Source organism: Orbicella faveolata, unplaced genomic scaffold, assembly GCF_042242905.1.
Source record: "Orbicella faveolata isolate gen_17 unplaced genomic scaffold, um_ofav_v1 contig_46, whole genome shotgun sequence".
Classification (NCBI taxonomy): Eukaryota; Metazoa; Cnidaria; class Anthozoa; order Scleractinia; family Merulinidae; genus Orbicella; species Orbicella faveolata.
Genome location: NW_028301576.1, coordinates 19,877,724 through 19,892,482, shown reverse-complemented (window position 1 = coordinate 19,892,482; position 14,759 = coordinate 19,877,724). Strand labels below are relative to the sequence as shown.

Genomic DNA, 14,759 nt, shown 5'->3' with positions numbered 1-14,759 from the left:
GTTTAATGCATATCAGAATGGGCACTTCCTCTCGACAAACAGCACTAATTTAAGTTATTTTTTGAATTTGTTATACATCTCTACCCGTATGAATATCTAGGTGCACTGGTTTTCGCTGATAATTTTACACCATTGGGAGAAATGAGATAACCACTTAATGGAGAAGTCTCGTCTCTAAAGACCGCCGCACACTGGCCGATTTTTTGTCGGTCGACAAAAAGCCTTCACTAGTCGGCTAGTGTGCGGTGAATTCAGACAAGTCTTCGACAAGATCGGGCCTTGTTGGGCCTTGTCGGCTAGTGTGCGGTGGACGAAAACAATTTGTCGGGGCTCGCACGCGCCTCAACCAGTTACTTAGGAAAAAGTCACGAGAGTCACGACAGTGGAATAGGCGCCATCTTGATTTAGGATGACTCGGCCCCAAGCCTCAACGCAGTTAGTGGCGACAAAAAGTTGGCTAGTGTGCGGCAGCCTTAAGACTGGAATGATTCCAGCGTCTGATTTACTGTTCTTAGAAGTAACTAATTTTCATCATAGTAATGTAATGTCAGCGATATTTTGTTATTTTGTGATCCGCGTTTCTAATCCTGAATGTATTTCACTTGCCTCAAAGCTTCTCACAATAATCGCTGGTGCTCGCGGTGTGCGCACCAAAACTCGTGCACGTGACACGGTTGCGTTACTTGAAATCGAAACTGGCCTCTGTATTGTCTTTTCACAAGAGATCATCGTCTCTTGTTTTTCATAAAGTTTACAAACAGTAGTGAAAACATTTAGAAGCCATTAAAACGCACGTAAGTGACGTGCAAATGGCGTAGGTGTCAAACTACAGCTATCCAATAGGTATCAATAGGCATACAAAAAGTTGTCGCGCGCCAATAGCCTTTTCCACAGTTAGTTTTTCTTATTTACATTACAGTGCGATCCGACATGAATGCGGGGCAATTTTACTACAAAATAACCCAAAGTTGCCTCACGTACATGCTAGATTATATTGCAATGCAAACGAGAAACGATAACCGTGAAAAGAGCTATTGCGTGACAAATAAGCGCACGGAGATCAAATGAAGACTCAAGAATCTTGTTGTAGCTATGATCTCTACCCCGCCCCCCCCCCCCCCCGCCCCCCAAAAAAGCGAAATTCGAATATCAAAAACAGAAAATGGAAATCAAAATCTGTGCTAGCTTAGCTTTCTTCTAGAACTTTGGCGTGAAGGACATTCTAGAGGGAGACGTACTGAAAGTACACCATGAAAAGGTTTTGAACATTGCTGGTTAGAGACACTGTATTGTGCTCTAAGGTGATTAATGCATCAGTCAGTTCCAGCAGTGCCCATTCCCCCCGGGCAACTACGGGGCATTTGCTCACGTTGTCAGTCCCGGGGCTGGGGTATTCGCAATTTTATAGCGGCCCGGGGCTGGGCATTTGCGTACCCCGGGGCGACCCCCGAGCATTTGACACACGTGTTTTCGAAAGTGCCATGGATGAATTCATCGGGAAAGACGAGGCGTTTTTCGAACAATGGCTTGTCCGTCAGGGACTAGAGAAACACGTAGATGTTTTTAAAGGTATGTTTTCTCAATTTTAGATATCTATTCATTACTTGTAAGCATATAAATGTAAGCGACAAAGTGAACTATATGTTGTTTATCACAAAACAATCACTGACGTGAGCACGACTATTTCGCATCTCGCATTCAAAACTAGCCTAGCATTTTTTAAATTCATGAAAGTGGAGTTAAAATACTGAAGGTTTGGGAATTCAAATTATGCGATCTTCAAGACAGAGCTTGCGAGCTTAAAATGCAATGCATCATCATTTAAAATGTCTTGATTCTTCACAGAAAAAGTAGCCTGCGGATACAGGCGCCTATCATCGCTCGCGGCTGGGGGCACGTCCGCCGCATATCCCAGCGTAGTTTGTATATGTAATAGGTACATATTAAATATACTTATTAAATACTTATTAATCAGTGTATGTTGAGTGACACTCAACAGTGTTTTAGAGAAATTGCAAAACAGTAAACGTAGCGGAAAGAAGTGGTTGATTCGTTGATCTATCGAAAATATAACTTCAGTTTAGTCTTCACAACTTTTGCTGCAAGTTTCTGCCTGGAAGATTTACACTGGCCGAACTGAATTGCCAACTTGCGGTAAGTGACTTTTGTTGTTGCGTTTGCTATGAAAATTAACAAGTTTCGTCGGTGATATAAGCTTATTTTCAATTGGAATCCATTAAAAGTCTTCCTTATTTGAAGCCATGCTGTAAGAGATTTTAAAAATTGCATCGTTTTAGTTTCGCTCGTCTCTAAACAATAACACGTGGGTCGCTTTGGAGGTTGCTGTAAGTTGTAAACAAATTATGTTTTCTATCGATTTTCGTCGTCAATTTAAGCTTATAACCTCACATCTAAAAATAAGCTTAACCAAAATCGTACTTGTCAACACGGCCGGGCGAATTTTGAAGTTTTCTCTGATTTAGTTAGCACTGCCGCTTCGTAGACTGCTAAAATTTGTTCTTCTGTTGTTACTATCCATGGTTGTTGAAAACTGAACCAAGAAAGGTCTACAAACCATTTTAAGCCGAAGCGAACAGGATTTGCTAAATTTACTTTTGTTCCTATATGAATATTTGCATATTGTGATTACAAAGTATGGAGATTTCCTCGTTTTGTTAGTTCAATTTACTCGGTTTGGCGAAATGCTTTTGTGAATTCCGAGGTTAAATTGGTTGAAGACTGGTAAAGCTACTGCCAATAAAATGACTGCAAAGCTAAATTAAGCCGTCGGCAAAAATACAGACTCTCAGTAATATTCAAATTTAAGTGTGAATAATTTTTAAACTTTAACACCGCAAGCTTAAACGAATTTTCTTTATCCTCTCTTTTATTCGGTCACCGTTCATTGAAAAGGGACTTGCTGTTGATACTCGAGCTCAGATGTAGTGATATGCATCTTGTGTTTATAATGTAGATTTCCTCGTTTTATTTTGTTGTCTGTCCAATTAGTTCGGTTTGGTGAAATGCTTATATAGTCCAAAATGTCGAGTAGACGATTATGCATGGCAATCCTGTCTGCAAATAAAGCTCTGCTTTGATTTTGATTGGCTATTTCATGTTATTTGTGCCATTGCTTTTGGTTGGGGGTACATGGACCCTATTTTCTTAATAAGAGGTTATTCCCCAATGCGGTATTTACACTTAATATGGAAATGTTCCAAAAAAGTGAGATACTACTAATTAACTCGGTAAATTGAACAGTGTAATAGAAGTTCTTGCCCTGACCATTTCTCAGTAATAAGAATAACTTTTACATACATATATACACAATTTAGTTGGAGAGAGCGCTCTCCTATCTCCACTTTCTCTCTCTTTGCTCTCTTCTTCACACTAATTTTTTATTTACTAACTTATTAAATGAATGTCGCTGACTGTTTTCTTTGTTGTGCGTGCATACTTTTTTGCTGGTCGAAGAAAGTTTCAGTTTCTTCCTGGCTGTACAGTTTCCTTTCTCCTGTCCTGTACCAATTTGTTTGTGATATAACTTCGTGAAATCTCTATTCTCCTTAAATTTTATCTCATCAGGTTGATAGAATGCACTCTCAGAGTGTTCCATCATTGTCTTCAGTCGCTACAATTTTCCGGAAAAAAGCAATAGTTTTCTTAATTTCCTTTTACTTTGTGTTAGGACTTCTTAGCATGCCTGTAATTGGCCCATGGGCATTACAGGAGAAAAAATTTCAAGTAAAGAATTACATTCGTTTTAGTGTTAAGTATTTTAAATTGTTATGAATTAGGCATTTCTTTTTATTTTTTATATTTTTTATTTTAGTCGCACGCAATGTTTTATGGTTTTACCGAGGTATACCATGTAAATGTAAATAATGCACTGGAATTGGCCAATCAGAGTGTGCATTATATCGGCTTTAAACACAAACCACATATTATAAATGACTCATATGTAAATGATATTTTTATTACAGAGAACTGGACAGGGCAAGAACTTCTCCTTCTTTTGTGAATTTATATATTAATTCCTCTCAGTGCTGTCAAAATGTCTCAGGAACCTTCATTTCTGATAATCTATTATTTTCCACCATACCTACAGCACAGAAGCTCACCAAATCCTAACTGATAACTAACATGTGTGTATCTCTAGCCTTTGCTATGTGCTACATGTATATTCTGTTATCCTGCCTTAACTGCTAGGAAAAATTTTGGCAGAGCTGTTGCAACAGTTTCACTTAAATTGATTTCCAGTGACAGCGCTTCATGTAGCAGTGTTATTGAGTATGAACTTTATGGAGGATTTTACATTTTTATTTTTTTATGATTACAGACGACTACAAAATATACATGTGTATACATAACCTAATGTTGGTGTTGGTTACAAACCGTAGTTCATAATAGTCATCCTATTACAGGTAAGGGGGAAAAGTTCAGAGAGTGTAGAACATTTCTTCCCCCAGCACACCTTCTGTCTATAGGTGCAATAATTGAGAGGTTATATATATGTACGAAGAGTAATGTAAAGTTACTGTATAAACTTAGCATTAAAATCTGACATTTGAACGCCTCCTTTGCTACAATTAGTCATGATTTAATTGTTATCACTCCCTGTGAATTCATAGAGATTCCAGAGGCAAATTATAACCTAATGTGGAAGTCCTGTCTTCAAGTGAGGGAAAATGACACAAAAGAGTTACAATGAAAGTAAAGAGAATTGTGAATGTTGATATGGTGTACATTATACATCATGTAAAGGTATTTGGTGAGTGCCAAAGGCATAACATTTCATGTATTGCTTTTTCAGGACAAATTATATAACAGTGACGTTTTAAAAGGTGTGATCAGAAAAATAATGAGTACATTGTCCAGGCAGCATCAGTTTATGGACGGCATATGCAGACAGTAAGAGGAACTGTAAGCACTACCATGTAAGTTAGTTTTATGCTTATGACTTCTTGTTCTTGAATTTTGTGTCATTTCATCACAAGAATAGGTAACGAAAGATGCAATAGTTGTTGCAATATATTTTTGAAGGAAAACTTATAAGTCTGCCTATGCTGGATAACAGCCATGTGTAAACTGAATGTGAAGCAAACAATATGTTAAATATGGGGCAACCCTAAAACCCAGAAACCGGAATCCGGAATCTGGAACCAAAAACCGGAATCCAGAAACTGGAAACCGGAATCCGCAAATCAAAGAAAATAAGTTCTTCAAATACGCGAAAATTGTTTTGCTTAGCTTTTCGACTGTAAAAAGTAAGCTGCCAAGTAAAAAGGACCTCAAACTTAACCTTTTTTGAAACAAAAATTCCCCGTCTGTTGAAATTTGGCAACCGTTATTTTTAGTGAGGGCTATGATTATGAGAATCTCAGTAAAGTGCGTCTTAATTTTATTCCAAGCACCTCGAGAGTGTCTAAAATAAGCTTGCTGGTAATTGCCATTTTGTTTAATAAGTGATCTTCAATTTACCGGAAGTATAAATTTATCCTTTATGTCTAGTACATACTGAACAAGATAGAAAATGTCATAGAGAACAGGATATCCATCAGTGGCAGCCCCTGTACATTGATGGTCACGCCCCCCAATTTCGCAGTCCAAGGGCTAACCCATCTGATCTAAATATGAAATTTGATTTTTCCAACAGATACGAGACCAATTCCAGCTTAACACAATTTCCACACTGATACTGTGACAAATCAACATTTCATATTCTTGGCGGCCATCATATTAAAACAATTTGTAGAAATGTTGCACACTTACTTCCGTCTGCTTCTCACTTGCTGACAGATCAGACCACATGCTGTTCAAAGATGCTAAAAGACTGCCAGAAACGCACTGCAATATCCTATAATAGCTTGTTGTTAATGTGCTGCTCACCAGTCTTCTCAGAGCAATTTGATCTAGACAAGAACCGGACTCTCACCAGGGCCAGCTTGAACAAAAGATGGGTAACTTAGCCTATGAGCAGGCTCTCGTGTTTGGGCTGGGGGTGTGAGTGGCAAAGCCGTATGAAGGCTCTTGGTGACATGCCAATGCAGAAAAACACTAGACACCTATTTAGCCTGCTCAGACAATAGAGACAGATACTAGAGCCTGCTCGCAGGCTATGAGTAACTCTATCCACCCAAAAAATCAGTAACCCTGACTGGATAGTGATGTACCCAATGAATAGCTTTATGCAGCTTTTGAACAACGGGGCCAGATATATAGCTAAGGGTTGTTCAGAACTAGTTAATAATTTTTTAGCAATTACAGTCTGTGGCTGAAGTAAAGCCAAGAGAATAAATAACAACAAAATGATTTTTGCTTATATTTATTTATTAGACATTGCTGAAGTGAATTATTTCTATCATCATTCATAATATCTGGATTCCAGATTCTGGATTCCAGATTCTGGATTTCGGTTTCCAAATTCAGTGTTTTAGGGTTGCCCCAGATGATGTATGTGCATATGTTAATCTTGAATAATCTGAAATTTTAGAGAGTTTAAAAATATCATATCATATCTGTGATGGTTCTGAGGTGGAGGGCTGTTACATGTACATGTAAATGTCTCATGCATGATTTTTCACTCGTTATGATTCAGGTGCAAGTAGTTTCTGTATCTGTTGATGTGCAACAATCTACACCAATATTTCAACCTAATAATGTACAGTGTATATTAATTACCCAAATTATGCTGTTTGCTTTTAGTTGGCCAGTGCTACATAGTAATGTGATGTTGAAGTGCACAAATTTACAAACATGCCCAGTGTCAACTTGTCAAATACATGTATATGAACTGGCCAGACAGTGTAGATTACAAAATTCTCTGTAAGGTAAGATGTTTCTTAAACATTATTTTGTAATTAATGATTTCTCAGACATTGTTTTCTTCAAGAAAAGATTCATACCCCACATGGAGGCTTTTTCTCTATTAGAGCTCTTGATTCCTGATACTTTAATTTGGAATTTCTAAAGACTGGCCGTGAATGGGTGTTGGGTGTGAATATCTTCTGGAACTGCACATTCATTCATTGAGTAAGCAAGAACATCAGTATTTATCCTGACAAACTCTGATTTTCTTCTGGAAGCTGAACTAATATACAGTTGTACAGTTATATGTACAACCAAACAGCCTGGATGACCCTGTGATTGGGACGGTGCACATTGTTGTAACCCTCAATGTTCCAGTTGCTTGTTTGTAGCAAATTGCATTTGCTCTCGAAAGCAAGTGGCGAAGTTCATAACAGTTATGTAAGTTTGCTTTGTATCTCAGGGCAGAGCCTGCCACAGTGAAAGTTGGAGTACCAACCCCTAGCATTTGATTCACTACTAACACTCAGTAAACAGCTAACAATGAAGTACACTGTATATCAAAGAAAGGAATTACATGCCTGTTCCTGTCAGTCAATATATGAACAGGTTACAGATGGGGAGCCTGTATTAAAACATCAAAGATTTTCAAAGCAACCATGGCCCGGTGAGATATTTCTGAGGTAATATAAATTTAAGGTCCTTATGATTGCTTATAGGCATTGATTTTTATTGTAAACAATATCTTACTGAGTGTATTTTTCTTGTGTTCTAATTGTTGGAGAACACAGAGGTCACTGTTATGACAGAGATATTAATTTGTGAAAAGTTCTATAAACAAATGCATCTGGGAACAAATTAATTTATCATGGATGCAGCTTCTGAGAGATCCCCAATATTAATGGAACATACACTGTTCATACAGTACATGTAAAAGAGTTCAGTAATTCATTACTTATGACTGTAATGCTTTGTTTGGTTTCTCTGTATTTACAGACAACTTGATGGGATTATAAATTCTGCGCCAAGTTCATTGAATAAACTGACTTGGAGGTTCAGTTCTGCAACCCATCCTGTTTGTAGTAATATCCTAGCTGCAACATTGTGACAGATACACTGCATTACATTATTAAGAAACACATATTAACTAATTATTTTTAAGTGCCTGTTAATTTAATCAGTTTTTCTTAGAGATAATTTACTCATGGTTTATTTAAATAATTGGCTTTTTGGCTTTAAAATGATATTTATTGAGCTTTTAAATCAATTTTGTGATAATCTGCATTGGACATGGCATAAATTGATATTTTGCCAACACGAAATGGAGAACTGGTGTTAAGCAAAGTTGCAGGATTAGCATTTTTGTAGAAAGAAAGGGTTGAGAAATTTGTGACATTCTACAGACAGCCTTGCCATTCGCAATGTCCGATAAGGTTAATTTGTTCCATTCTGTTGTAGAAATAGTGTTCTCTAATTTATAAATTATTTCAATCTGTTGTTTAAACGATTGCCTTATAACCCCTTGCCTGGCTTTGGTGCATGTAGGATATTGATGTATTTTTTATCCATTTTGCTGTAAATTATCTTAATTGATGTGTCAATCAAAACATATCTTGGATATGCTGGGCTCTTCTGACAAATGTACCTATGCCTCATAACCTTTGAGTGCATTTGGTTGTGTAGTGCAGACAAAATACATGTACATAATATAACTTCCTCTTAGCTCACTGATAATTCTTGGTATAATTTAATCATAGCAAAATTAATTAATGGAATCCAGTAACAGCTCTTGTAGTCCACAATGCCAGTCGAAAAAAAGAACAAATCACATTGAAATTGAATAATAAAATTATTATTAGAAGCCTATGCAAGTATTCATGATCAGCAAAAAAAAAATATCGTAATTACCATTCATGCGAGGGTGATTTTGCTCATTGCAAACCCTTCCTGCAGGAGGAGACTCCATACAATAGTGAAGATGGCTAAATGTATCTTTGGGGACAAGTTAGAAAACAAAACTTTCCAACTTTTCACATATGTATACTGTTTTGGTATTTTTGTGACATTTCATTTGGTAGAGATTCAGGGACTGAGTATATTGTAACCACTGCATTTCAATCAGTCCCCACAACAAAAAAATGTGTAAACTTCTTTTGTGTGGGAGTCCCCATGTTAGCTAAGGAAGAATATAATGATTAATAACAATGCCTTGTCTTTCTGAATAAGGTAGGAAAGAACAAGAAATGCCACCAAAAAGCACAGAAGACTGTTCTGTTATGTGATCAAGATTTTTGGTGGCTTCCAAGAAATCCTTGAAATCATGGCTCTATATTTCATAATCACACCATCTTACACCTCGATCTGCTGATGTAATACTAGTTCCGGCTGAAACTATTAAATCATTCGCAATTTACCTCATACAAGTTGGATTATTTTCATTAGTAACAACATTCCGAAAAATAACTGAGGAGCTCCGCTTTTAGGCTGGCCTAAATCTATATATTAGCTTACAATACATTACTCGTTTGCAGGCCTTTAGGGCGTGAAGTGAGTGAAGGTCTTTTACATCAGCCTATTAACGTTTCAGTCTTTTTCCCTTAGCCTTTGTTGTTGTTGTTGTTGTTGCTGTTTTTGGCGTTTGTCAAGCAAGCGAGACATTTTGAATTTCAGAGTTATGGTAGTGCGTGACTTAGAGCTGCGAACGCGTTTTTCGAAAAACATATACTTATCTCGTGATTTTTAGCCCTTTCAGAAGTTAAAGTATTAGGAAAAGTGATTATGTAAATGCTTGTTTCTTCAGTACAGATAATCAGTCGCCTAGGTAGCCAAAGTAAATTCCAGATGTTTACACTATTTTCCGGCCCCAATGTTGGTGTACCGCGGAGGCACACCAACATGGCGGCTCCATACTGGACTCTGTAAATTTCTGCAAAATATTTCGACGAATATCTGAGGTTTGGGAAAATGTACAGACTTAAAAATTAGAGAAGTGTCATCTTTATTAATCTCCTATAACATCACAATTTCTTGACTTTATCCCCTCAGTGGTTTTCGTAGCCTGCGTAGCTGGCGGTATTGTATGCGCGCGGAATAAAGTTTTGGCGTAGGCCGAAATAAAGTTTAGGCGGCGAAGCCGCGAGAAATACTTACTACCAGAGAACTTGGGTTTTTTGAATGCCGCCCACTTTTATCACCTCATTGACCCGAACTGACCCCAATTAAACCAACCAATTACAACCGACTATTTTCGCGCGAAATATAGGCGTGAAGGCGATCCTCTTACACTTTGTTGTTGATGCATGCATGGCGAATAACGGAGAATTTACATCGAAGGGAGATATGCCTGCAAAGCCAGTTAAAGGAAGAAAAAGCCAAGAGGAAAACGCTAACGACTTTTGTAGATTGTGTGGCGTCAATCTAAAGATAAAATTCGGTAACTTTCAGGAAATTACCAAATACATTTCCACGGAAATGTAACCTTCAGGTCGCGCCAAGCGTGAAGGCAAGACATCAGCAAAATTTTGCTCGGAAATTGGCCTGAACATTGTGGAATCTAGTGTTCTATCCAGTCGAAAATGTCAGTCTTGTGGTAGGAAAATATTCAACGGCGCTGAACTTGTCTGGTTCATTCGCTCCGGCCTAGAAAGAAATGTGGAAGTTCCGTTATCTTCGCATCAAGATACGCAAGTAAGGATCAAACGTCTTCTTCCGTCGTCTGTGTCTTCGCCGGACAGGAGTCCTCAAGCAAAGAAGAATTTATACAAGGACCGTTCGACCACTAAGAAATCATTAAATTTCTCAGAATCGACTCCCTCAAATGCAACGAATAAAGAAAACATGCCTTTGGATGTCAACCAAGAAACAATCACACCTCGCGTTCCACACTTCTCTGCAGAGTTGAATGTAGAAAATTTGTGTGGTAAACAGACCACTCAACGTAAAGTATTAACCGTAAACCCGAATGGCCGTATTGATACAGACATCGGTGCACTACAAGGAAACTGACACGCATAACTATCTCCATTACTCGTCACTTTATCCTGATCACTGCAAGGGGGCAATTCTCTACAGTCAGTTTCTTCGAGTCCGCAGGATCTGCTCTGATGATGCTGATTTCATGAACAGAGCCACAGAGATGAAGGAATACTTCCGGGCGCGTGGTTACCCTGATAAACTTGTTAACAACGATCTCAGAAAGGTCTCCACCGCGCGCTCCACGCTTCTCACATCAACACCAACAAGCCACAATAAAAGCACTAGCAACAAAGTCCCGTTGGTATTGACATATAATCCATTCAACGTCGGCACCAGACGGATCTTGCTTGATAATTTCAACATTTTGTCCTAAGATCTCGAGGCACGTAGGATTTTGCCCGAACCTCCGCTGGTATCATATCGGCGTAAGCGAAACCTCGTTGATATCCTCTTACCCTCCGCTGATGCATCGCCGTCTCCTACTGATGCCGGTTCATTGCCCTGCCGATGGCCTCGATGCCAGACGTGCAAGCACATAACTTCTCAGACTTTTCTACAAGGTCCGAAGAGCGCACATAACATCCGTGACCACCTCACCTGTCAGTCTGAGAATGTTGTGTATTGCATTTTTTGTCGTCGCTGCAATTGCCTATACATCGGAGAGACTGGAAGGCGACTGCGGGAATATTTCAGCGAGCACATCCGCAGCATTAGAAACTGATCGCGCGGGTTTGCCGTAGCTGAACAATTCCTACTGAGTATGACGAATGGTTTGTTAAGTCTGTTAATGACTTGACACCAGCTGGAAATCCTAAAGCACTTCCCAGAAAGAACGTGGTGGAGTGGATTTTACACGGGTGGGCCCAGCTGGATCCTGAACTGAAAAGGAGATCATTTAAATCATGTGCATTGACCATTCCCAATGATGGCACTCAAGACAACAACATCCATCGCTTTAAGGCTGATCAACCTTGTCATGCCGGGTTGGAGAAGCTACAGTCTTTAACTGACATCGTCACAGCACCTCGCGCCGACTCATTTGCCGAGATCTCCGTTGCGGTAAATCTGAATGATCAAGCTGAAATGGAGTTTGATCCAGCAAAAGTAATCAGTGATGATTCAGGCTCTGATGCCGAAGATATTGGCATTGAACATTGATTACCGTAATCGAAGAAACAAATTCGAGAATAGTTAAAAAGCCCATGTTCGGTTTATATTTGATGTGATTAGTTTTTTTTTATTTAATGGTATAATAAAACAAAACATTTGGGACACGACCTCCTATGCGTATTATTTGAAATGATCGCCTCCCTCGAACAATCGCCTTCTCTCGAATAATCGCCCCCTTTTGCTGCGAAAATAGAAATATTCGACCCCGGCTATTATTCGAGGAAATACAGTAGTTGTTTAGTAAAATGGCCCACAGTTTTTTTAAATTCAGGTGGACGTCTGGATATCAGTTCTTCCAAAAGCATAAACGGACATTTTTCGCTCCAAGTCGCGACTGTTATGATGTTGAAATCTTCCACCACCATGTCATATTATACTCATCTTGGATCGTGCTCTTGTCTCCCGCGAAGGCCAAAGTGTTCAGTGACATTTTTAAACTCGTGGATACGCGAAGCGTAGGAACGTGTTTGTTGCGGGGACTTCGATATACAAATGCGTCAGTCAGTCAGTCACTCACTCACACAGGTGTAGACACTGTTCGTAATTAGTCGTCCCGAACGATAGCGCCCGAGTCTGACGTTATGTTGGAATAGTAACCGAGCCCGACGGCATATTGGAATAGTAACGGTGCCGTCAGTGCGAACCTCGCTATCGTGTTTGCGCGGTTGCTACTCAATGCGTGCATCGTGCCCGAATGTTGATGATTTTGCAGCTTTTACACGATCATTAATATTAGGTCTTTTGCTAAATTGAAGTGAAGTTGACTTCGAATGTTCGAATTAGTACTATGGCCAATTTGAAGGCTGAATTTCATGAGCATATGAGTCGTTCAGGCGTTAAAAATGACCAGGAGATGTGCATTTGTTTGCTGGAAAGTGACCTGAAAATGAGTAAATCTCATGCTAATATGGTAAGCTTTGATGAGAATGTGTCTTATTTGTCGACCTTGATGAACTTATCTGAGCGAAACGAACGATTATTAATGAACGAAACAGCTATTTAATTTAGTAACATCTAAACCTGAGGTCAGCCGAAATACTGTTTTAAATATACGACGTTGTGACAGCCTTGCATTAGTCTTTGACTTATTATCGTTTCACTTTTTAAGTTTGGCTGATTAGATCTCTTGTGAGATCCAACGTTCAATCAAGCAGGACCTCCGTTCACAGCTTTGCAGTTTATAGCACTTAAGTTTTTCATGTTGAGTTGACAACGTTCAACCGACATCGAGTTAAGTTTAGAATAAAGTTGTGTTCTCTATACTCGTCTTGTTTATTTTAGCACATTGATCTGAACTCTGAGTGGGATGTGAAATGCACAGAAACGTAGGGGAAAAAATCCCAAATACTTGATTTTGAAAAGCTTAAATGATTTTTACGCTGTCTTTTGTTTACACTTTTGCTTCCTGATTGAAAAGATAACAAAGGGAAAGAAACCCTTTGTTGCAAGCCTGTTGGAACACATACTTATGGGTCGACAGACGTTTTGGATCAACACTGAAATTGCTTGCAAAAGAGGCTACTTATTTTGATGTATTTCACATGCAATATATATAGAGACAAGCGGTCCCACATTGGAAAAGAAGTGCTGTCTCATAAGAAACCATACCTATAGCGTTGAGTGAAATGCAATGAAAAAAGGTCTGTAAGCTCGTACGACTTGAATACATTCAAATTTTTCCAGCAGACAGACAAAGGGTACTCTATGAATTTTTTGGTAGGAGTGTCATCTGTGACCCAAGAACCATTAGCCCTTACCACTCCATGTTCAGCTGCAATTTTGCCACCCTAGCTATTCTGAACGTATGTGTCTGTAATATGTGTGCAACAAAAGCCAACGAAAAAAGCCTACTCTTTGTGAGATAAGTGCGACCTTGCATGGTACGAACCCGGCTTGTTTTAACAGCCTTTAATAACACACCAATAATTGCAAGTTCACCAACATGTTTCATCTCCATATTATTTAATTCACGAGTTTGGCCATAGGTCTCCTTTGATTAAAGTTTACGTTGCCTAGAGCTTGGGCAGAATGTTTACCAAGGTGACCTGAACTCCAGAGGAATTCTTCGTCTGCTTCACTTAAAGCTTGAGAAGCATTTTTTCGCTTTCCGTAACCCTGCGCTCGCTTCAAGTTGTTGCCTTGAATTTGCCAATTCATGATCTCGCAAAATACTGTAGTTTCTGCCACAGTTTTCAAATGGCGGTCCAACGAGCACTGCACGACAGCCAAACTTTCCGGTTCGTATTCGTGACCGTCCTTTTTTCCAATTTCAGCGAAAAAAACGGTAAAGAATTGCATCTAGCTCATGACCAGCGATATCTTCCAACCTCGCTTCGTTACGCTGCACCTTCCACTGGTTGAAAACATTCAGCTAAGTTTTTATACTCTTGGAGGTGTTTTGGGTTCGGTTTTTGCCTCTCAGATTTGCAAGCTCCTCTTCTGGTAACGTAGGAAATCTCTCATTTGCGGTGATATCGCTGAAAAGGTCATGGGAAATGGTAAAATTTGGCAAATCTCTTGGCAAATTACATCCCACCCCCCGCCCAGCTTTTTATTATTATTATTATTATTTTATTTAATGTCTTGCAGTGATGGGAGCATGCCTCCCTTTGCAAGACCCCCATAATGTAGATGTGGATGTAGACGCTAAACTCCACCATTGATAACTACAAACGGCGGCAACAACGCTGACGCTATGTTTTTGTTGACGGTATGCTTTGTAATGATTGGCTATTTTCTATTACCTATTGTATTTTCTGGGATCTGATGGGCTCAAACAATCTGTCCTATATTTTCAAAATTGGACA

General features: G+C 39.0%; 1 long non-coding RNA gene and 1 pseudogene across 3 annotated transcripts; both read left to right on the top strand.

The window, feature by feature from the left end:
- The first annotated feature begins 1,459 nt into the window (after positions 1 to 1,459).
- On the top strand, positions 1,460 to 9,230 carry LOC149098792 (uncharacterized). 3 transcript variants are annotated; one of them, XR_016203663.1, is made up of 4 exons: positions 1,460 to 2,154; positions 4,814 to 4,937; positions 6,706 to 6,830; positions 7,271 to 7,450. It is a non-coding gene; the product is annotated as an uncharacterized LOC149098792 (long non-coding RNA). The 3 variants fall into 3 exon arrangements; XR_016203661.1 differs by lacking the exon at positions 1,460 to 2,154 and adding an exon at positions 3,748 to 4,424; XR_016203662.1 differs by lacking the exon at positions 1,460 to 2,154 and adding an exon at positions 7,804 to 9,230 and having other exon boundaries at positions 4,433 to 4,937; positions 7,271 to 7,490.
- A 1,538-nt stretch (positions 9,231 to 10,768) lies between these two features.
- Positions 10,769 to 11,985, top strand: LOC149098791 (uncharacterized; annotated as a pseudogene).
- The last annotated feature ends 2,774 nt before the right edge of the window (positions 11,986 to 14,759 follow it).